At 43.7% G+C, this 22,953-nt stretch overlaps 1 protein-coding gene across 1 annotated transcript in view; it reads left to right on the forward strand.

Annotated features, from left to right (window-relative positions):
* Nucleotides 1-5,222: 5,222 nt before the first annotated feature.
* The window catches only part of tfec (transcription factor EC), an 81,451-nt gene continuing 63,720 nt past the window's right edge, over nucleotides 5,223-22,953 (forward strand). The window contains exon 1 of the mRNA XM_078221169.1: nucleotides 5,223-5,290. The gene's annotated coding sequence lies outside the window, so the exon portion shown is untranslated. The remainder of the gene's footprint in view (nucleotides 5,291-22,953) is intronic.

Here is a 22,953-nt window from a genome sequence, read left to right on the forward strand (position 1 = left end):
CTGCCTGAGATCAGTGGGGAGAAGGGGGGATGGGGTCGCGATCTGTCTGGGTGGTGGGGGAGAGGTTGGATAAGGGGGTCAGTAATGTTGTGGGGGTGGGGCAATGTCTGTGGGGGCTAGGGGGAGGCACTATCCGGCCCGGGAGGAATGTGGCAGGGGAGCAACATTCTATCTTTTTTTTCTGCGCATGCGCAGTTGGAGGCGCCAATCGGAGCTGCAGGATTTTGGGAGCCTTAAGCCCCACCTACAGGCTTGTGCAGCATGATTTGGAATTGCTGATAATTTTTCCAGGCAGAGCGCGTGTGGGACCACCTCAGAACAGGCAGCGGAACCCCCCCTTCCTCCCATTGATCTCAGGCAGAGTGGCAGCGGACCTCCCCCCCATCCCACTGATCAAGCAGGGAGCTGTCGGATCCATCTCCCCCCGCCACCCCCCCCCCCTCCCCGCAACCGATCTCAAGCAAAGAACCCCCCCGCCCCTCCCCGCAACCGATCTCAAGCAAAGAACCATCGGACGCTCAGCACTTCCCTCCTCACTAATTGGAGCGCCCGAATCGGACTTTTATGGAGCATGTCTGTTTCGTGCCAATTCTGGATGGGCGAATGTGGTGCTAAAGGGAGGGGGCCGGTAAGGTTGGACGTGCAGCCGATTAAGTCAATTTAAATGCATGCAAATGCATTTAAATGGCTGTCGCGCCCGTTTTGGGCACAGTTCCGATCTCGGCCATTTTCGGGCCTTGGTAAAGGGGGAACCAGCACAGAGGTGGGCCCGGATTGCACTACTAACACCTGACTTTATCAAGTTTTTGCGCCTGAAAATGGGCACAACATGATGATAAAACCAGGCACGTAGTGTGCCTAATCAGAGGATGAGGTGCTGTTCCTTCAGTTTGTGTTGGGCTTCAATGGAACTTTGCAACAGGCCAAGGATGGACATGTGGGCATGAGAGCAAGATGCTGAGTTGAAATGGCAAGCGACAGGGACGTTGGGATCATAGCTTGCGGATGGAGCGAACATATTCCACAAAGTGATCACCCAGTCTAGATTGAGTCTCCCCAGTGAGATCAGTGAATACAGGAGGCCAAAATGAAAGAGGTGCAAGTGAAATGTTGCTTTACCTGAAAGGAGTGTTTTGGGCCTTGAACAGTGTGAAGCAGGGAGGTAAAGGGGAAGGTGTTACACCTTCTGCGATTGCAAGGGAAAGTGCCATGAGCAGGGGATGAGGAGTTGGAGGGTGATGGAGACATGGACCAAGGTATCACGGAGGGAGCAGTCCCTGCGAAATGCTGATGGGGGCATGGGGAAGATGTGTTTGGTGGAGGCATCAAGCTGGAGTTGGTGGAAATGGCGCAGGATGAACCTTTGAATGCGGAGGTTGGTGGGTGACATGTGAGGACAAGGAGGACCCTATCATAGTTCTGGGAGAGAGGATAAGGGGTGAGGGGCAGAGGTGTGGGAGATGGATTGGACCCAGTTGAGTGTCCTGTCAGCCACAGAGGGAGGGAAACTTCGGTTAAAAAAATAAGGCAGACATGTCAGAAGCATTATTTTCGAGGGTGGCATCATTTGAACAGATGCCACCTTGGATGTCATAGGAAGTTCTTTGCTTTCCAACATGGCCATCATGTTTCATAAACAATCTTTAGTGGTATTGCTCTTTGACCAAGCTCTTAGCCATCCTTGCTAACACTTTCTTATGTGGCTTGGTGTCAGATTCTGTCTGATACCATTCCTGTGAAACATCTTAGATTGTTTTACTACATAAAGGCTCAGTTTGAATATAATTTGGTGCGATTGTTTTGTTGAGAAGACCCACTCAGCGTCAACATCCATTCTGCCCCGTTTCTGCTGGGTGCAAGGTGTTAAATGCCTCCCGTAACTTTTGGAGACTCTATTCTTCCCTCCACAATTACCTTCCGGTGCATCGAATGTACTTAGCCAGGTCCCAACAACTGACTAGCTTTTCATTTTTTAGACTTGATGCACTTTTATCTAAGGTTCCATATAAAGATCTTGGAGCCAGAGATTGCCACAATGTGGAAACACAGGTTTGGTAATTTGGCTGATTGAAGTCAAATGGAATTTTCTTGCTAGTACGAGAGAGGGTGTTTTTTGATTTAGAATGATAAATGAAGAGAATAATGATGACTTTGACATGCATGCACTTGATGGTAGATTGGAGACAATGAGAAAAGCAATCGATCACCAAAATATCTTATCAATCTGATGACAGGGACACAGAAGTGCAAACTTGACTTCACGCCAGCCCCCTGACCCAAGGTATCTTGAAACCAATGAAGTGATTTTGAAGTGTAATCACTGGCGTAGTGTACGAAATAGACACTAACCTTTGCAAGAATCTATGTACTGCTCTTTGGAATAGCACACACACTTAATGTTCAGTACTGGCTGCTAAGGGGTTAAAGCTATACCGAGGCAGAATTCTGAAATACCAGCTTAATGATCTTAATCACTGACTTAAACAAAGTTTATTTTTTTTCCATAATACCATTCCAGCAAATAGACCTTCAAGAGTTCAGCACATCTCCAGTAATGGTGTATTGGACCATTATTGATTTAATCTGCATTAAGTCTTTCTGTCTGAGTAGTTGCCGCTGTGATGAAAGAATGGCGTCACATTGAATTAGTTGCACTTGTTCGTGATTTCCAAAACATTCTTTCATTCTACACCTATCAGTAGAGGGTTGTTAGTATTTACTTGGATAGACATATACAGAGGTCTACGCTTTATAACATCTGAAGATTCCTTGTGCCCTCCATCAGCAGAAGATTATTCTCGGTGCTGATGTGTTTAAGTGCAGAAAATGACCTTCTGGTGGTGGCAGAAACAATAAATCTTCAGCTGCTGTGATGTACGGACCTCTGCAAGGCATATCTTATTAATAGTAACAATTTTAATAGTATCGCTGAGAAAAAGACATACGGTCAAAATGTTTCTTGTCTTGCATTTATCAAGACAGGTGCAAGAATACCAAATTTTAAAGGGAGCAATAATTTATACCGAGAATCATAGAATAATAGAATCCCTACAGTGCAGAAAGAGGCCATTTGACCCATCGAGTCTGCACCGACCACAATCCCACCCAGGCCCTGTTCCCGTAACCCCACATATTTACCCTGCTAATCCCCCTAACACTAGAGTCAATTTAGCACGGCCAATCAACCTAACACACACATCTTTAGACTGTGGGAGGAAACTGGAGCACACGGAGGAAACCCTCGCAGACACGGGGAGAATGTGCAAACTCCATACAGACAGTGACCCGAGGCTGGAATTGAAGCCGGGTCCCTGGCACTGCGAGGCAGCAGTGCTAACCACTGTGCCACCGTGCTGCCCCTTCACAAGAAAAGGATGTTGATTGGTTGGCGAGTCGGCTTTGAGTGGTTGAGACGTTGCCATGGGAAATGGATGAAGATGATATGTTTCCCCCATGCTTTTGTTGAATTCAGCAAAGGTGCAATGCCTGGACATGTTTCTTTTGCCTGAAGGCGACATGTCAATGCAGGGATACATGCATGTCAATGAGTAGGAAGTAAATACTCTAGCTCGACAAAATGCTGTTGTTCCAGTTATTGTCACAAAGACACTAGCTCCCTGAAGACAAATAGGGTAAAGGTTAGATAAATGTTGAGAAATATTATTCTGTGCCTTACAGAAACATAGATTAAATCAAATGTTGGGTTGGGATGCAAGGTCCCTTAAGAACATGATCCTGAATTTTACCCTCCCCTAGGCAGGTTCTAGGTGGGAGGGGAGGGGGGGTGCGGGTCTGCGTGAAATTGCATGGATGGGATTCCCACTGGGATCCCACCTGTCTCAACCCGGTTACAATTTCCAGGGCCTTGGATGGGAAGCCCATGCTTGCCCCAATTAAGACCCTTAAGTGGCCACTTAAGGAGCTTTACTTGCTGAGCCTCAATTTTTAGGCTGATGGTTGGATGACAGATCAGGACAGCAAACCCGAAAAGGAACAGAATTTGACCTCGGATGGGAAGGTGGTTGGGGGGGTTGGGGGGGTTGGGGGGGTTGGGGGGGGGGGTTGGGGGGGGGTTGGGGGGGGGGGTTGGGGGGGGGGGGTTGGGGGGGGGGGTTGGGGGGGGGGGGTTGGGGGGGGGGGTGGGGGGGAAGGAATGCCTCCATCAGAAACCCCCTGGGGACCTTCTTCCTCAGCCTTCCCACAGGCCTATCTTCCAGGACTGCTATCCCCCCCTCCTTGGTGAACTCCTCCCCCCAGGCTTTCCTTATCCAGGGGCCCATGACACTTACCCTTCCTCCAGTGCCCAAGTACTGAGTTCCAGGCAGCTTGCTGAAGTGCCTCTTCTGGCCACTGCAGCGCTGTTCCTGGAGGGATTGGAGAGCTGCCATTCAATCTGATTCCTCTCAGGGAACCAGCAGCAGCCCCCCCACCCCGCCCACCATTTTGAAAATTCAGGCCATGGATATATGTAGATTCTAGCTTGATAGTAATTGAAGTTAATTCGAGCAGTGTTTTTCTTTCAGAAGTGATGTTAAAAATGGAGAAGTACTACTTAGTTAAGTTCCTAAAACAGAATGCTTCTCACAAGCTGCTAACTTTTAATACAATTATTTTGTAAAAAAGACATTATAGGCTGGAATTTTACCACCCCACCCATCACGGGAAACAGAGCGGGCAAGGGGCGGACAATGGAAAGGTCCGTTGACCTCAGGTGGGATTTTAGGGTTTCGGGACGAACGAGACCATAAAATCCTACCCTTAGTGTGTTAAACTATTCAAATGAAAACATCTGACAAATTGTGCATCAGCATTACTCAAATCACTTTACTTCAAAAGTAAAATGATTAGATTTGAATTAAATATGTTTAAGCTCCATGACTTGACAACTTCTGTCATAGCGAGAGTAAATTCAATGTAGTTTCAAAGCAACTGGAGTTTGAAAAAGTCTCCCATCCACATTTTACATTTTTTTTCTAATCTCTTCAGTTTTTCCCTCCCCCAGTCATAATATTCAGCACTATGACATAATCATGCTGATTGCACAAGGGTCGAACAAATGATTTCAGCACTTTTCAAAGCAAAAGCACCAGAATTCTCACTAGTACTGTAAACAAGTCGATTAGGTACTGTCTCTTCCTGCTTCAGCTTCAACAGAGGATCTTACTCAGTACTTTCTTGTGACTTAAGTGCTTCAGTGACCAAGATTTTACCAAGAATGATAACAGATGTTCAGGGATTAGACAACTATGGGCCTTTGTACCAATACTCTTGCATTTGTCTGTGATTCCAGGTAGGAATTGTCAGTGAAGTAAAATCTTGTTTTGGGTCAGAACATCTTTTGTTTCTTGGAACCAGTGCTGTAATGGAATGTCAACACCTGCAGTGTAACTGTGTATTTTCCTGGTACTGTATGCATCTTCTTGGACAATCCTGGTGATCTAGTGAGAATATTTTCTTTATCAGTGTCACAAGTAGGCTAACATTAGCACTGCAATGAAGTTACTGTAAAAATCCCCTAGTCGCCACACTCCGGTGCCTGTTCGGGTACACTGAGGGAGAATTTAGCATGGCCAATTAACTTAATCAGCATGTCTTTCGGACTGTTGGAGGAAACCAGAGCACCCGGAAGAAACCCGCACGGACACGGGAGAACGTGCAGACTCCGGATAGATAGAGTCCCAAGCCGGGAATCGAACCCGGGTCCCTGGCGCTGTGAGGCAGCAGTGCTAACCACTGTGCCACCGTGCCGCTGAATATTAGTTTCCTGGAGGTTAATGAGGAAGATCGACGTGTCCATGCTCTTCAGGGGCTTTGAACCCAGCCCTACATTAGATTTAATCTACGTTCCTATAACGCGCAGACTAAGATTTCACAACAGTCGACTAATCTTTATCCTAGATGTTTTAAGGGAGCTGGTGTCCCGTGAGAGTGACTGGAACAATAGCTTTTAGCCAAACTAGAGTTTGTACTTCCTAGTCAGTTACTTGCATAACATATTGCTCTAATTGAAAGCAATTTCAACAACCTTTACTTCTCAATAATTAAAAGGGAATCAGAAGCTGATTGTTTAAGTTATTTTGTGAGAATTTTAGACTAAATAAATGCTCCTGTAGAGTGCAGCTTTAGGCTCATGGTTCCGACTGGGAGAGAGAACTTGTGTTTCTCTTTTTTTCTGTGTCTCTTTTCTTCCCCTCGCTCCCCTGAGTTAATCAGCTCTGTCTCATCTTCGGCTTACACTTTGTTAGCTGGAGCAAGGGGAAATTAAGGCAATTAAATAGCAAGCGTCCTCAGTCAGGCCGTCTAAGTTTCTGTGACTGTGAAAAGCTGACCTATTGTGCAACTATTCATCTATTACATTTATGTTGATCAATACGATCAGTACAATGTTGTACCAGGTCACACTTGATCTAATTTTACGACTAACATTGCAAATTATGACTGCCACGCATTGATTGAATTCCACATAAAACTTAGTTATATCGCATAATTGGTAATTTTAATTAAGGAATAAAGGCATTCTTCAATTAGTCAGTCTGGCCAGAAATCATATAGACTGGCCTTTTAAACTGTAATCTTATTTACAAATTCCTAGCCTGTAATTATAATTGGTGAATACTCGATAGTGATTCATCTTGGTTCAAATTGTTACCCAACTATTTCTAAAGTATTAAAAATTACAAGTGTGCCCTTTAGGATTTACTTTTATTGTTGATAGCAAAATGACAATATTAATATTTAATGAGATTGTGAACAGTAAAAGATTGATTTGACTTTTAAAATATCCATTGTTTGGCTGGCGACATTTCCCACATAGGTGGTCAAAGTTTGGAAATCTAAGATTAAGCATAGGGTGTTGGGTTCATTTTATTTATTCATTAGTGTCACAAGTAGGTTTACATTAACACTGCAATGAAGTTACTGTGAAAATCCCCTAATTGTCACACTCCGGAGCCCGTTTGGGTACACTGATGGAGAATTTAGCACCGCCAATGCACCTAACCAGCACGTCTTACAGACGGTGGGAAGAAACCGGAGTACCTGGAGGAAACCTATGCAGACACGGGGACAGCGTGCAGACTCCGCACAGTGACCCAAGCTAGGAATCGAACCTGGGCCCCTGGAGTTATGAGGTAGCAGTGCTAACCACTGTGCCACCACACTGCCTTTCTTTATCTCATTCCAGCGGTGGTGCTAGTCTGCCTGTACTCAGTTTGCTGGTTTGCTTCTCTGCACTATGTACTCAGATTAATTTTCAGGCGGCTCATCTAGAGTCATAGAGTTATTACAGTCGGAAGCTATTCAGCCCATTGAGTCCATGCAGGCCCACTGTAGAGCAGTCCAATCAATCCCATTACCCTGCTCTATGCCCTTGGCCCTGCGAGTTTATTTCCCTCAAGTGCTGATCTAATTCCCCACTGAAACCATTCATAATTTCCACTTTCATCACCCTTGTAGGCAGCAAGGTTCCAGATCATTACCACCTACTGCATTAAAAATATCTTCCTCGCACCCCCTCTGCATCTTCTGCACAAAACCTTAAATCCTTATACCATCAGTTAATGGGAACAACTTTTCTGAAATTCTCCTTCTATGCTACAACAATTCTGTGCTCCTTTGAAAACGTGTTAGGATGTTCCTTACTAAATGGCTCTCTTGTTTAATATCTATAATTGGACTTTAGCGCTGTTCTGTACTCTTGGTACTTTTACAAAGTATATGAAGACATATTATCTTTCCAAGGCATTGAGAAAGTAAGATTAATTTAGATGCTCTCATATATTGTGGACCATGAAGTATCTCTTGACCTTGTTATTTAAGCCTTCACATTCCTGCCTTTGTGTGTAAATGCCATGAAGAAAATCTTTTTATAGTCAAAGAGTAGCCTTGACCTATTTGGACCTCTGATCCTGGCTGTGTCTTTTTTAGGGCAGCTCTTATGATCTGAGTACTCCAGAAACATTGGCTGTCAGTTAACACCCAGCGCAAAATGTTTATCTTTTCAACCGTGGAACAAAGCAGAAAGTCTAACACACACATTCTCAGGCTGAATATACAAGGGCATCCAATGTTTTAGAAATAGAGAGGGCATGGTTTATTTGATGTTTTTTTTTAACTCTTGCGTCAGTGGATCACTGTAAAATGGAGATAAGCATTATATCATTGGTGAATACATTTGGGGTGAAGAGTTCCTCTGTGTGCTGGCGTTACAAATTTAGGTCTGCCATAAATACCTTCAGTGGCAATTTAGTTCTGCTGATTCAAAATGACTTTTATCTACTTGTTCGATGGTGTATCCCAGGGAATATTTTGTGATTTTGAGTGTATATTTGTTTCTTCGACACATATGTTTTGCAAATGTGGATCTCTTAAACAATTGGTGGGATGATGCATGGCATGAGTTAGAACAAAGAACAAAGAAAATTACAGCACAGGAACAGGCCCTTCGGCCCTCCAAGCCTGCAGCGACCATGCCGCCCGACTGAACTAAAACCCCCTACTCTTCCGGGGACCATATCCCTCTATTCCTTTCCTATGCATGTATTTGTCAAGACGCCCCTTAAAAGTCACTACCGTATCTGCTTCCATTACCTCCCCCAGCAGCGAGTTCCAGGCAGCCACCACCCTCTGCGTAAAAAAACGTTTTAAAATACTTTACTTCAATGCATGTGAGAATACTGACAAGCAGTTAAAATCAGATTTACTTGTTTCAGTTGATACAACTGGCCTTCCTGTAATAACCAACCCACGTAAACTTAAATTGGAAATATTCCCAGTGTGTTTGAATTCTTTCTGAAAGCTAAAACATGGATCTCGAAAGTACCCTCCCACCAAGCAGTGGCCCCTGAATTTTATGTGTCTCATTCTATCATGTTAAAGTCAGAACATCCGTTAATGTAAAAGAAATGCTCATGCTTATGAATTTTGGGTTACTGCCTGGTCACCACAGTCAAAGCGAAGAAGTGACCACTAGTTTGAAATCCCTGGCTTCATTTATCTTATCCTAGTCAACCCCCTTCTGACACAGTTGCTCAACTGGCCCATACCCCATCCACCCAAGCTTCTGTATTTGCCTGAGGGTTTCAGCAATACCCAATCTTCAAACAAGATTTGCTTTGTGGGGAATAAGAAATAGTTCGCCAGCTGTAAGGAAATGAAGTCTTGGAACTCACTGATCAAGTGCAGGGATCCTACCTTATGGTCCACTACCCTGTTAATTATGCCAACCAATCCTCCTGGGAGCTTTCTCATCGGCATGGTAGTATAATTAAAATACCAGACATAATGCAATGGATGGGACAGAGTATTGATCAATCTTAAACAATTGAAGGCCTCACACTGGTTTGTATTTCTGGATGAAATTCCTACCATACTAACAGAAGCAGCAGAGCATTGCCTGTGAAATTACAATCGGAGCAATTAATTGAAAATATTTTAATACTTGGATGTAAGAAAGTGGGCACTTAATAAATGAATAAATTTCTTCTTTGACTTGCATGTTTATCATATACCCAAATAATTGAAAATAACACATTGGCCCACAAGTACATGTGGGAAACATATCTTTGGGTTTACAGCATGCTGTTTGACTCTTTTTGACATTTCATTCCATCAGATATTCTGAAAATTATTCTTCTGTGACATTATTAGCTAGTTATAGACAGATAACAAATGCATGGTGTGTATAAATGTCTTTCCTTGTAAGACTTATAAAAGGGAATACCGAATTTACAAACAATTTTTATCAAGAATTTGCAGCTTGTAAAACAACCTGGGGGTTACCATTGACCAAGAATGGAACTGGACCAGCCATATAACTATTGTGGTTACAAGGGCAGGTCAGAGGTGAAGGATCCAGTGGCGAGTAACTCACCTCCTGACTCCACAAAGCCTGTCCCCTTTCTACATGGCACAAGTCAGGAGTGTGATGCAATACTCTCCACTTGCCCGGATGAATGCAGCTGCAACAGCATTGGAGAAGCTCAACACCATCTGCTTGATTTGTACCCCATCCACCTCCTTCTCTATTGATGCACAGTGTGTACCATCTACAATATGCACTGCAGAAACTCACCAGGGTTCCTTAACCAGCACTTTCCAAACCCATAACTACTCGCCTAGAAGGACATGGGCAGAAGATGGATGGGAACACTACCGTTGGAAACTTTCCATCCAAGACTTACCTTGCATTAAGTTGATCTTTCTCTACACCCTAGCTATGACTGTAACTCTACATTCTGCACTCTCTCGTTTCCTTCTCTATGAACGGTATGCTTTGTCTGTAGAGCGCACAAGAAACAATACTTTTCACTGCATGTTAATACATGTGACAATAATAAATCAAATCAAATCAAGTCACTAATCATCTTGTTTTGGAAACATTCCTTCATCACCACTGGTTCAAAATCCTGGGACACCCTTCTCTAACAGTACTGTGGGTATACTTATCTACACTACATGGACTGGAACTGTTCAAGAAGGCAGCACACCACTACTTTCTTAAGGACAATCAGGGATGGGCAATAAATGCTGGCCCAGCCAATAAAAAAGATTGTAAACTCCTAATGGAAATACAAAAGCAAAATCCTGTGTATGTTGGACATCTGAAAAAGATACTCAGCAGGTCAGGTAGCATCTGTGTTGAGAAACAGATTAACATTCTTTTTATAGAGTGGGAAATTGGTTGTGGTACAGAAGGAAGCTGCACATTCATGTCAGGTCTCTGCAAGAGCAACTCAACTATTCCCACATCTCCGCTTTATCCACATTGTGCTGGCAACTTTTCTTTTTCCATCAGGTTCTTATCCAATTTCCTTTGGAGGACCAGGATTGAATCTTTCTCACCACACTCTCAGACAGTGCTTTCCAGATCTTAACCACTCACTGTTTAAAAAGCATTTCACTGTCCTCACCGCTGGTCCTTTTGCCAATCATGTTAAATTGATGATTCTCAATTGTTCCACCAATAAGAATGGTGTCCCTCCCTCTGAGCTGTCTTGATCCTTTATGATTTTGAACATCGCGATCAAAACTACTCTCAATTTATCTCTTTTCTACAGAAAGAAAGCTTAGCTCCTTACCCATTTGACGGAAGTCCCTCAAACCTAGAGTCAAACTTTGGTTTAAATTTACCTAGACCAGATCTGTTCTTATCCCACTAAAATTAGTCCTCCTCCAATTAAGTTTTTTTGATTCTAAATTTCTTCTTATCCTTATCCATAAGGCCATAAGATTTAGGAGCAGAAGTAAGCGGTTTGGCCCATCAAGTCTGCTCTGCCATTCAATCATGGCTGATATGATTCTTATCCCCATTCGCGTGTGTTCTCCTTGTAACCCTTGATCCCCCTATTGACCAAGAAGTATTTATCTCTGTCTTGAAGACACTCAATGACCTGGCCTCCACAGCCCTCTGTGGCAATGAGTTCCAGAGATTCACCACTTTCTGGCTGAAGAAATTCCTCCTCATCTCAGTTTTAAAGGAGCGTCCCTTCTCTCTGAGGTTGTGCCCTCGAGTTCTAATCTCGCTCACTATTGGAAACATCCTCTCCACGTCCACTCCATCAAGGCCTCTCGATATTCTATAAGTTTCAATTAGATCCCCCTTCATCCTTCTAAACTCCATTGAGTGTAGGCCCTCAACCGCTCCTCATATGACAAACCCTTCAATCCTGGGTTCATTCTTGTGAACCTCCTCTGGATCCCCTCCAAGGCCAGTCCATCCTTCCTTAGGTATGGGACCCAAATCTGCTCACAATATTCCAAATGAGGTTTGACCAGAGCCTTATACAGCCTCAGCAGTACATCCCTGCTCTTGTATTCTAGAAATGAATGCTAACATTGAATTTGCCTTCCTAACTGCTAACTGAACCTGCATGTTAACCTGAAGAGAGTCCTGAACCAGGACTCCCAAGTCCCTTTGTGCTTCAGATTTCTGAAGCCTTTCCCCATTTAGAAAATAATCTATGCCTCTAATCTTCCAGCAAAGTGTATAAACTCACACTTTCCCAATACAATTCATATCTGATGATATCTGATGTCGGCATGGTGGCACAATTGTTAGCGCTGCTGCCTCACAGTGCCAGGGACCTTGGTTCGATTCTGGCCTTGGGTGACTGTCCATGTGGAGTTTGCACATCCTCCCCGTTGTCTGCATGGGTTTCCTTTGGGTGCTTCGGTTTCCTCCCACAGTCCAAAGATGTGCAAGTTAGGTGGTTTGGTCATGCTTAATTGCCCATTAGTGTTCCAAGATGTGTAGGTTAGATGGATTAGCCATGGTAAATGTGCAGGGTTATGGGGATAGGGTGGGGGAAAGGGCCTGGGTAAGATACTCTGTCAGAGAGTCAGTGCAGACTCGATGGGCCAAATGGCCTCCTTTCACATTGTAGGGATTCTATCACCTTGGTTGAAAAATTCTGGCTGGGATTTTCTGCCCCATTTCTGGCAGGTGGGAATGGTGACAGGGACCCCCTGGCACTGCACCCTGGGGTGTTTCCTTGGGAGCGGGTTCTCTGGGGGTTGGGGCAAGTCTGTGGAGGGGGAGTTCCCTGGGGGATGGTCCCCTTACATCTTCTTTTAGATCAGGGCACCCTCTTTAAAGCCATTTTCAGAGCCCGTCCCATCAGCATGATGTCATGGGTCCCACCTCCTGCATTCTTTTTCAAAGTGTTCAAAATTTCAGCGGGAAGGCAGCACAACTGGTGGGCTGCATGCCATTTTCCCACCCGGGATGACACTTGAGGAAAAAAAACTGGGAAGTACCACCCTTTATTATCCAATCATTCCATGGCTTCACCTGTCCCCAGCTGTGTCATTTCGTCCAGTCACTCGATCCTGTGAAATATCTAGACTCCTCTAATTCTGGCTTCTTGGGCATCCTTGATTTTAATCGCTTTGACATTGGTTGCTATGCCTTCAGCTGCCAAGAACTAAGCTCTTAAATTCCATCCCTAAACCTCTCTTGTGGATAGATATTTGATAGATCGAGGAATAGCAGGCTATGGAGAGACGGCACAGAAAAGGAGTTGAGGTCGGTCTAGATCAGCCATGGTTGTATTGAATGGCAGGACAGGCTTGAAGGGCCTGATGGCCTACTCACTGCTTCTACTTCTTGTGTTCCCTGCCTTTGCTCCTTGCTTCCTTCCATGAACAAACCCAACTTTTTGACTAAGCTTTTGTTCACGTACCTTAATCTAGCTTGGCGTTACATTTTGCTCTATAATTCTCCAGTTAAGTATCTTGGAATGTTTTATCATATTAAAGGCACTATATAAATACAAGTTTCTTTAAGTTAGTTTTAAACAGCTTAAGTACAAGCCTCTATAGCTAGGGGTAAAGACTTAGGGTGACTGCCTGTGGTGAACCATCGTTGGTTCCCACTGGATAGTACTGGGCCAGGGCTGGCCAGCACTATAGGAATGTATATAGGTTACTGTGGGATTGTACTAATGTTGTTGGGCTAGGGTGGGATTGATACACCTGTGGTTGCTACTGTTGTGGCACATCCCAGTCGGGCTCCGCCTCTTGGGAGAGGTATAAGACCCCCTGCTCGGACGGGACCCCTTCAGTCTGGGATAGTGTGTTAAAGTTCTGATAGTTCCATTGTTAGTTAATAAAAGCCTTCTTTTACCGAAGCTTTGAGCCTCGTGTCCAATTGATGCGCATCACTGCCAAGAGGGGAAGGTGATGGCCTAGTGGTATTATTGCCAGTCTATTAATCCAGAAACTCAGCTAATGTTCTGGGGTCTCCGGTTTGAATTCTGGCATGGCAGCTGGTGGAATTTGAAATCAATAAAAAAATAACTGGAATTAAGAATCTACTGATGACCATGAGACCATTGTCGATCATCGGAAAAACCCATCTGGTTCACTAATGTCCTTTAGGGAAGGAAATCTGCTGTCCTTACCTGGTCTGGCCTACATTTGACTCCAGAGCCACAGCAATGTGGTTGACTCTGAACTGCCCTCTGAACAAGGAAAACTGCGGATGGGCAATAAATGCTGGCCAGCCAGCGAGGTCCATGTCCCACGAACGAATAAACAAATGTGACCCAGATTATTTCACCATGCTCCTTAAAGACTCAAGTCACTTTTAATGAGAGTAACTCACAATAGAAAGGCATTGGGTTAACAAATGGCAGCAAAAGCTTGTCCTTGGCAGGTGCAATGTACAAATATGACATAGATAAAACTGGTGTACAGCAGCACAGCTTTAAATGCAAGGGTAACATTTTTTTGCAGGCAATTTCCCAATTATAAGATTGGATTAAAATTAATAGAACTTGCTAAAAGGGAAACGTTATCTTACTTAGGATGTTGAGTAAATTAGATTTTTGAAAGGGTTACACTGAAGGTCACTAAGAAGGATGTCGCAGCAGTATTAAAGTACAGTATTGAACTAAAAACAGTAGCAGTGGTATCTCTAGCCAATGGGCTATTATTTAACTGCAAACCATTGAAAATGAAGTCGACAGAACTCCCATTGAATTTTATTAAATCTTATCATTGAGTTTCAAGTACAGTTCCATAATGAGTAAAAATTTAAAGGACAGTGAGAGTATTTAGAACACATAAACCGTGAAGAATTAGTTCATGGATTGAACAATTATGGTTTTAAAAATAGAACTTTGGAAACATTTATGGGATGGTATGAAGAATTTGGATTGGACTGTAATTTAGAGAATGTTGGTGCATAAACTTGATGGCACTGGACTCGAGCACAAAGATTGTGATGCATTTGAACCTCAAAAACATTAATTGGGGAAGGTTCTGGTGCTTGTGGCTCCCCAGCTAACAGCTGGTCCATTTAAAGGAATGAATATTAAACTACTTGCATCACAAACTGTGGCCAGAAGGTAAATCCCAGGAAGGGGGAAGAATGCATAATGGAACAGTATGGATCTGAAGGAGAATGTCTGCCCACCCCCCTGGTTACACAGAAGTGATTTTGTGGTCTTTACTTTCCTTGCTCATGTTTGGCCAGTAGAGCCACTCTCTTGCCTTTCTGAGATTTGATTCAATTCCTCGACAGCTTACATGGAAGCATTTCAGCGCCTTTCCTCTCATCTCCTTAGAGAAGATGACTCTATTTCCTTGTACAAGATGCCATCTTGGGCTGTCAATTCATCTCGGTGTGCTCAATACGCTCGTATGACCACAGATGTGTCCTTGACGTTCTCAGGCGGTGGTGTAATGGTATTGTCACTGGATGAGTAATCCAGAGACCCAGGGTAATACTCTGGGGACCCGAGTTCGAATCCCACCACAGCAGATGGTGAAATTTGAATTCAATAAAAATCTGCAATTAAAAGTCTAATGATGATCATGACGCCATTGTCAACTATTGTAAAAGCCCATCTCGTTCACTCATGTCCTTTAGGGAAGGAATTTACAGATGCATCATAGAAAGTATTCTTTCTGGTTGTATCACAGCGTGGTATGGCTCCTGTTCTGCCCAAGACCTCAAGAAACTACAAAAGGTCGTGAATGTAGCCCAATCCATCACGCAAATCAACCTCCCATCCATTGACTCTGTCTACACTTCCTGCTGCCTCGGCAAAGCAGCCAGCATTATTAAGGACCCCACACACCCCGGACATTCGCCCTTCACCTTTTCCATCGGGAAAAAGATACAAAAGTCTGAGGTCACGTACCAACTGACTCAAGAACAGCTTCTTCCCTGCTGCTGTCAGGCTTTTGAATGGACTTACCTTGCATTAAGTTGATCTTTCTCTACACCCTAGCTATGACAATAACACTACATTCTGCACTCTCTCGTTTCCTTCTTTATGAACGGTATGCTTTGTCTGTATAGCACGCAAGAAACAATACTTTTCACTGTATGTTAATACATGTGACAATAATAAATCAAATCAAATCAAATCTCCCATCCTTACCTGGCCTACATGTGACTCCAAATCCACAGCAATGTGGTTGACTCTTAAATGTCTCTGAAAACTCAGCTCAAGGGCAATTAGGAATGGGCAATAAATGCTGGCCCAGCCAGCGATACCAAATCTCAAAAATATCTTGCAGCATTTGGAGAGTTGCATCTTGTTGGGTAGTTCGCTTGATTTGAGCAAAGCGCTTGTTTGTCAGATCCACTATCTCTGCTGGATTGATGACTTCTAGATCATATCTTGTTGATGCTTCACATTGAATCGGGATGATTTTGCATTCTGTTGTAGCATCCCCAAATTCCTCCACTGGGAATGCTGCTGTCAACAGCATATCTGTGATATACATCTGTTTCCCTTGATTGTATTTCATGTCCAGATGATACCTTTGTAAACGAAGTGACATTGTTTGCAGAAGCTTTGGAGCAGATAGAAGCCATTTGTGAAAAATGCTTTGAAGTGGCTTGTCAGACACCACTGTTTCTCCCAAGCAAAAATCATCCCCTGTACGTTTTGTTAACTGTTCTCTCCACTTGTCCTGCCACCTTCAATGATCTATGCATGTGCTCACCCAGGTCTCTCTACTCCTGTGCCCTTTAATAATTGTACGCTTTGTTTTGTATTGTCACTCCATGTTCTTCCTGCCAAAATGCATCACCTCACACTTCTCCGCATTGAACTTCATCTGCCACCCATCTGCCACCTATCTGCCACTCCACCAACTTGTCTACGTCCTTTTGAAGTTCAACACGGTTCACTTCACAGTTTTACAATTCGTACACGTTTTGTGTCATCAGTAAATTTTGAAAATGTCCCCTGCACACCAAGATCTAGATCATTAATGTATATCAGGAAAAGCAAGAGTCCCAACACTGGGGAATACCAGGGGCGGCATGGTGGCACAGTGGTTAGCACTGCTGCCTCACAGCGCCAGGGACCCAGGTTTGATTCCCGGCTTGGATCACTGCCTGTGTGGAGTTTGCACATTCTCCCTGTGTCTTCATGGGTTTCCTCCGGGTGCTCCGGTTTCCTCCCACAGTCTGAAAGACATGCAGGTTAGGTGCATTGACCCAAACAGGCGCCGGAGTGTGGTGACTAGGGGAATTTCACAGTAACTACGTTGCAATGTTAATGTAAGCCTTACTTGTGACTAATAAATGAACTTTAAAAAAAATACCACTACAAACCTTCCTCCAGCCCAAAAAATATCCATTGACCATTTCTCTCTGCTTCCTATTATTCAGCAGCTGTTATATCCACATTGCTCTTGCTCTTCTTATTCCACGAGCTACAGTTTTTTTCACAAGTGTGTTGCGTGGTATTGTATTGAATACCTTCTGAAAGTCCATGTACATCAGAGCATTACACCCATTGACCCGTTCTGTTACCTCCTCAATAAACTCCAGTAAGTTAGTTAAATGCCATTTTCCCTTTAGAAATCCATGCTGGCTCTTCCTAGTCAACCCACATTTTTCTATGAGACTATTAATTTTATCCCAAACAAAACGGGCGGCACGGTAGCACAGTGGTTAGCACTGCTGCTTCACAGCTCCAGGGTCCCGGGTTCGATTCCTGACTCGGGTCACTGTCTGTGTGGAGTTTGCACATTCTCCTCGTGTCTGCGTGGGTTTCCTCCGGGTGCTCCGGTTTCCTCCCACTGTCCAAAGATGTGCGGGTTAGGTTGATTGGCCAGGTTAAAAATTGCCCCTTAGAGTCCTGAGATGCGTAGATTAGCGGGTAAATATGTGAGGGTAGGGCCTGGGTGGGATTGTGGTCGGTGCAGACTCGATGGGCCGAATGGCCTCCTTCTGCACTGTAGGGTTTCTATGATTTCTATGAATTCTTTCCACCACTGACGTTAAACCGATTGGTCTTTGTAATTGCTGGGGCTATCCTTACAACCGTTCCTTAAATGAAAATAGAAGAATGATGATTGTGAATGCACAATCTAACAGACAGATTATAGGAAGTTGGTGCATCCTAAGATAAGCTTAGTACAGGAAAAAGGGGATCTGTGCACGTACGAACTTTCAGCTCCTGTTTTCAGAGGAAGTGGTGATGACGAGACAGGAGCAGTAAGTTCAGAATGTGGTCCAACATCATACCCTAGATTTAAGCAAGCACCACAGCTGTATTTTTTAATATGGTTGTATACTGGCATTTGAGATGGGAAGTCCTTTTACTCGAAAGTGCTGTGTCATTTCTTTCTCATCTTTTTCTGGAATTCAAGTTCTGTTGAATAGGAACAAAGTTAAGGCATGTTGCTTCTCCTTTGCAACTAGGCTTTAGACTGAAATATCCCTAAGATCTGCATTCAGCTCTTTGTTAAGCACAGTGAATCTTATTATTGAGTTGTACATGTTGCGCCGCCTGATGCATCAGTGAGCATGAGTCAATGCTATGTTGTGGAGCTGATAACACTGACAGAAATCCAATTAGTGCCAGTAGGTAGCACATTTACCAGTGACTTTATCTGTGGATTCTGGTTCACTTACAAAGACATATTGAGCTATAAAAAGTGAGAGCTCTGCCTTTTGCAGTTTATTTCTGCAGGTTAAGAGTGCGCTGAACAAAAGGAAAAATCCGATTCACAAAATGATGCAGTTAAAAAAAAGATTAAAATTGCAATGATCAAATTAATTTGGCAATGCTTTTGATGAGTTATTTTCAATTTTATTGTATTCATCAGCCAGGCTAGAAAACTCTTACCAGTGTTATAATTATTTTTAGAAAAATGAATCTAGTTTCACAGCATTTCGTCACTGACATTCGGAATGGAAACGATGATTAATAAAGCATCCAATCCATATGCTTCATTTAAAAGAAAAGTTAATACGATAATTATCAATTCAATTCTAAATTCTCAATCATTTTTTACATCCTGTTAAACTGCATTGTGTCGACAAGCAAAGATTCATACATGAGAGTATATATTACATTCACAATAAATTTCTTTAAAAATATGGTATAGACTATAATTGATTTGTTTAGATTTGACAAACAAAATCCCATGTTTCAAATCAATGTAGTAACAGGTTTATTTCCTAAAAGAGTTAATTTGTACTAACCTTAAAACAACAACGGGCGGCACGGTGGCACAGTGGTTAGCACTGTTGCCTCACAGCGCCAGGGACCCAGGTTCAATTCCAGCCTCGGGTCACTGTCTGTGTGGAGTTTGCACTTTCTCCCCGTTTCTGCGTGAGTTTTCTCCGGGTGCTCCAGTTTCCTCCCACAGTCCAAAGATGTGCAGGTTAGGTTGATTGGCCATGCTAAATTGGCCCTTGGTGTCAGGGGGATTAGCAGGGTAAATGTGTGGTGTTATGGGAATAGGGGCTGGGTGGGATTGTGGTCGGTACAGACTCGATGGGCTGAATGGTCTCCTTCTGTACTGCAGGGATTCTATGAACAACTTGTATTTATATAGTGCCTTTAACTGTGTGGCATGACAGAGGAGCATTATGAAGCAAAGAATGCCATCAAATCACACGAGTCAAGATGACTAAAAGCTTGGGCAGAAAGGCTTGTTCTAAAGGAGGAAAATGAGCGAAAGACACTGTGATGGTGTACGGATGGAATTCCAGAGCTTGGGCCAAGAGAACTGAAGGCATGGCCACCAGTGGTCTCTTGCGCATTCCTCTTGGGAATGCGCAAGAGGCCAGGGCGCAGATATCTTGGAGGTCCTTGGGCTGGAGGGGCAAAGTCATGAAGGATTAAATTAGAGACCCCTCATTTTAAACTGTGTTCTGTAGCTCAAGTTCCCACCTGAAAAGAAACATCCTATCAGAACCTATACTGTCAAGTCACCTCACAATCTTATATGTTTCAATAAGATCACCTCTCCTTCTTTGAAATTCCAATAAGTTTAGACCCAAACCTGTTCAGTTTTTCCCCATAAGACAATCTCTTTGACCAGGAATCAATCTAGTCAACCTTTTCTGAATCACTTCCAAGTCAAGGGCATCCCTTCATAAGTAAGGATGCCAGAATTGTACACAGTATTCCAGGTGCAGTCTCAGAAATGCCCTGTGCTGTTTTAGCAGGAATTTATACTTTTATACTCCATTCTCCTTGCAATAAAGGCCAATCTTTCTTTTGCCTTCCTCATTTCTTGATGCACCTGCATGCTTTTTTTTGTGATTTATTTACAGGGAGACCCAGATCCCTCAGTTCTGCAGCGTTTCACAGTATCTCGCTATTTAAATACTATTTCGCTTTTCTATTATTCCTGGCAAAGTGGACAGCCTGACATTTTCCCACAATGTACTCCATGTGACAAATTTTTGCCCGCTCACTTAACCTATCAATATCCCTGGCAATGGGACCTTCAAGAAGGGTGGGAACTGCTGGAGTTGCGGATCTCTGTGGGTTATTACTACACCAAAGATGCAGGAATATCCTTGCATTGGAGTGCTGTTGTGCAATTTCCTTTGCTGGAGCCAGCAGAATGAATACACTTGGGTTAATGCTATTTGTGCCAGTCTGAATGCTATTGCCCTGATCCCAATGAAATCCTGGAAAATTGCAAGAGAGAACCATAGAACATAGAATCCTACAGTGCAGAAGGAGGCCATTTGGCCCATCGGGTCTGTACCGACCACAATCCCACCTACCCTATCCCCATAACTCCATGTATTTACCCTACCTAGTCCCCTGACACTAAGGGGCAATTTAGAAGAGTTACATGGATAAGATGGTTTAGAGGGATATGGGCCAAATGCGGGCAACTGGGGACTAGCTTCGGGATTTAAAAAAGGGGCGGCATGGACAAGTTGGGCAGAAGGGCCTGTTTCCATGCTGTAAATCTCTATGATTCTAATTTATCATGGCCAATCAACCTAACTCGCACACATTTGGACTGTGAGAGGAAACTGGAGCACCCGAAGGAAACCCATGCAAACACAGGGAGAATGTACAAACTCCAACAGACAATCACCTGAGGCCGGAATTGATCCCGGGTCCCTGGTGCTGTGAGGTCGCAGTGCTAACCACTGTGTCATTGTTAGCAAGGAAGATGTAATTTTCCTAATATATTCCATTGCAAACTACCAGCATGAAATAAATTTGTTGTATCACGATCCTTAAAAATAGTAACCAATGCTATGATTTGATATCATGCAAGTGCTATCTTAATATTTAAACCACATAAATTATATTCTGGCTCTTTGTGTTCTGATCAACATGGATGTGATTAACACTTGTTTTTCACATTTTGCATCAAATGTCTAGAATTTGCTTTCCCATTTCAATGTGAGGTAATGCATTTTGGAAGGTCTAATACAGATAGGAAATATACAGTAAATGGCAGAATCCTTAAGAGTATTGACAGGCAGAGGGATCTGGGTGTACAGGTACACAGGTCACTGAAAGTGGCAATGGAGGTGGAGAAGGTAGTCAAGAAGGCATACGGCATGCTTGCCTTCATCGGCCGGAGCATTGAGTTTAAAAATTGGCAAGTCATGTTGCAGCTTTATAGAACCTTAGTTAGGCCGCACTTGGGATATAGTGTTCAATTCTGGTTGCCCCACTACCAGAAGGATGTGGAGGCTTTGGAGAGGGCATAGAAAAGATTTACCAGGATGTTGCCTGGCATGGAGGGCATTAGCTATGAGGAGAGGTTGGAGAAACTTGCTTTGTTCTCACTGGAGCGACGGAGGTTGAGGGGTGACCTGAAAGAAGTCTACAAGATTATGAAGGGCTGGACAGAGTGGATAGTCAGAAGCTTTTTCCCAGGGTGGAAGAGTCAATTCCTAGGGAGCATAGGCGTGAGGGGCAAGGTTTAAAGGAGATGTACAAGGCAGGTTTTTTTTTTACACAGAGGGTGGTGGGTGCCTGGAACTCGCTGCCGGGGGAGGTGGTGGAAGCAGATACGGTAGTGACTTTTAAGGGGCGTCTTGACAAATACAGGAATAGGATGGGAATAGAGGGATATGGTCCCCGGAAAGGAAGGGGGCTTTAGTTCAATCAGGCAGCATGGTCGGTGCAGGCTTGGAGGGCCGAAGGGCCTGTTCCTGTGCTGTAATTTTCTTTGTTCTTTGTTCTGAAGTTGGGAAATATAACTGTAGGAAATGAGACAAGGGGGCATTACCAACTGTAATGACTTTAATCAGGCAATTGAGGTTGGCCTGTTCGAATATGAACTCCCTGAGTAAGGGCCAAATTGATGGGCCAATCAGGGAGCTTTGTATTGAACCAGGAGTGTCAGTTCCTCTGGTACTCCAAGTGTAGACTGCAAACTGAAAGCACTCGGTATGCTGTTGTCAGACTTGTAAATAAAGGGATTTTGATGAAGGGACTTCTGCCTCCGAGGACTCATTATACCAACCTTACTAGCACTGCCAAAAATCTTTTATCTCCATTCCAGGAGGCAAGCGGATCAGTTGGCCTTTGACCATCTCGCCGCATGCAAGTGACAGCAGTGAAACAAGGCCTGAAAACCCAGATAATTTCCCAGTCCAACCACAACCTGGTCTTCAGCTCCACCATAGTCAAACTGATGGACCGCTGAAAAATAGTATGTGGTAGATCATTGTGGCAATGATGGAAAGCTGCTCGATTGGGCAAATTGGGTCTGGTAGTATCCATCTCTGTCTGAGACCGAGTGAGAAATACTTTGCATGGACTTGGTTGTTTTAGTGTCAATTAGAATCACAAGTGGAAATTGTGAAAGATTTTCGAACAGAATGTCAATTTTAAGAGGCAATTTTAATCTTGACTTCCCAGCAGAAATTGTACACAGGCTGGAAGTGGACTGCTCCGTTCTATCAGCCATAGTGCTGAACCTAGATCTTTCAGTCCCTGTTTGTAACAGTGCTTGGGAATGGATAGAGCACATGACTGTGCATCTTCGGGATGTTTTTTCTCTGCCAAGGTTTCTTGAAAAATTCATTCAAGGGGTGTTTGTGTCACTGGCATTTATTGTCCACCCCTAATTGTCCTTAAGAAGATGATGATAAATTGCCTTCCTGAACAGCTTCAGTGCTCCGGTTTCCTCCCACAGTCCAAAGATGTGTGGGTTAGGTTGATTGGCCATACTAAATTGACCCTAGTGTCAGGGAGGCTAGCA

This window comes from Mustelus asterias, chromosome 9 (assembly GCF_964213995.1).
Source record: "Mustelus asterias chromosome 9, sMusAst1.hap1.1, whole genome shotgun sequence".
NCBI classification, from domain to species: domain Eukaryota; kingdom Metazoa; phylum Chordata; class Chondrichthyes; order Carcharhiniformes; family Triakidae; genus Mustelus; species Mustelus asterias.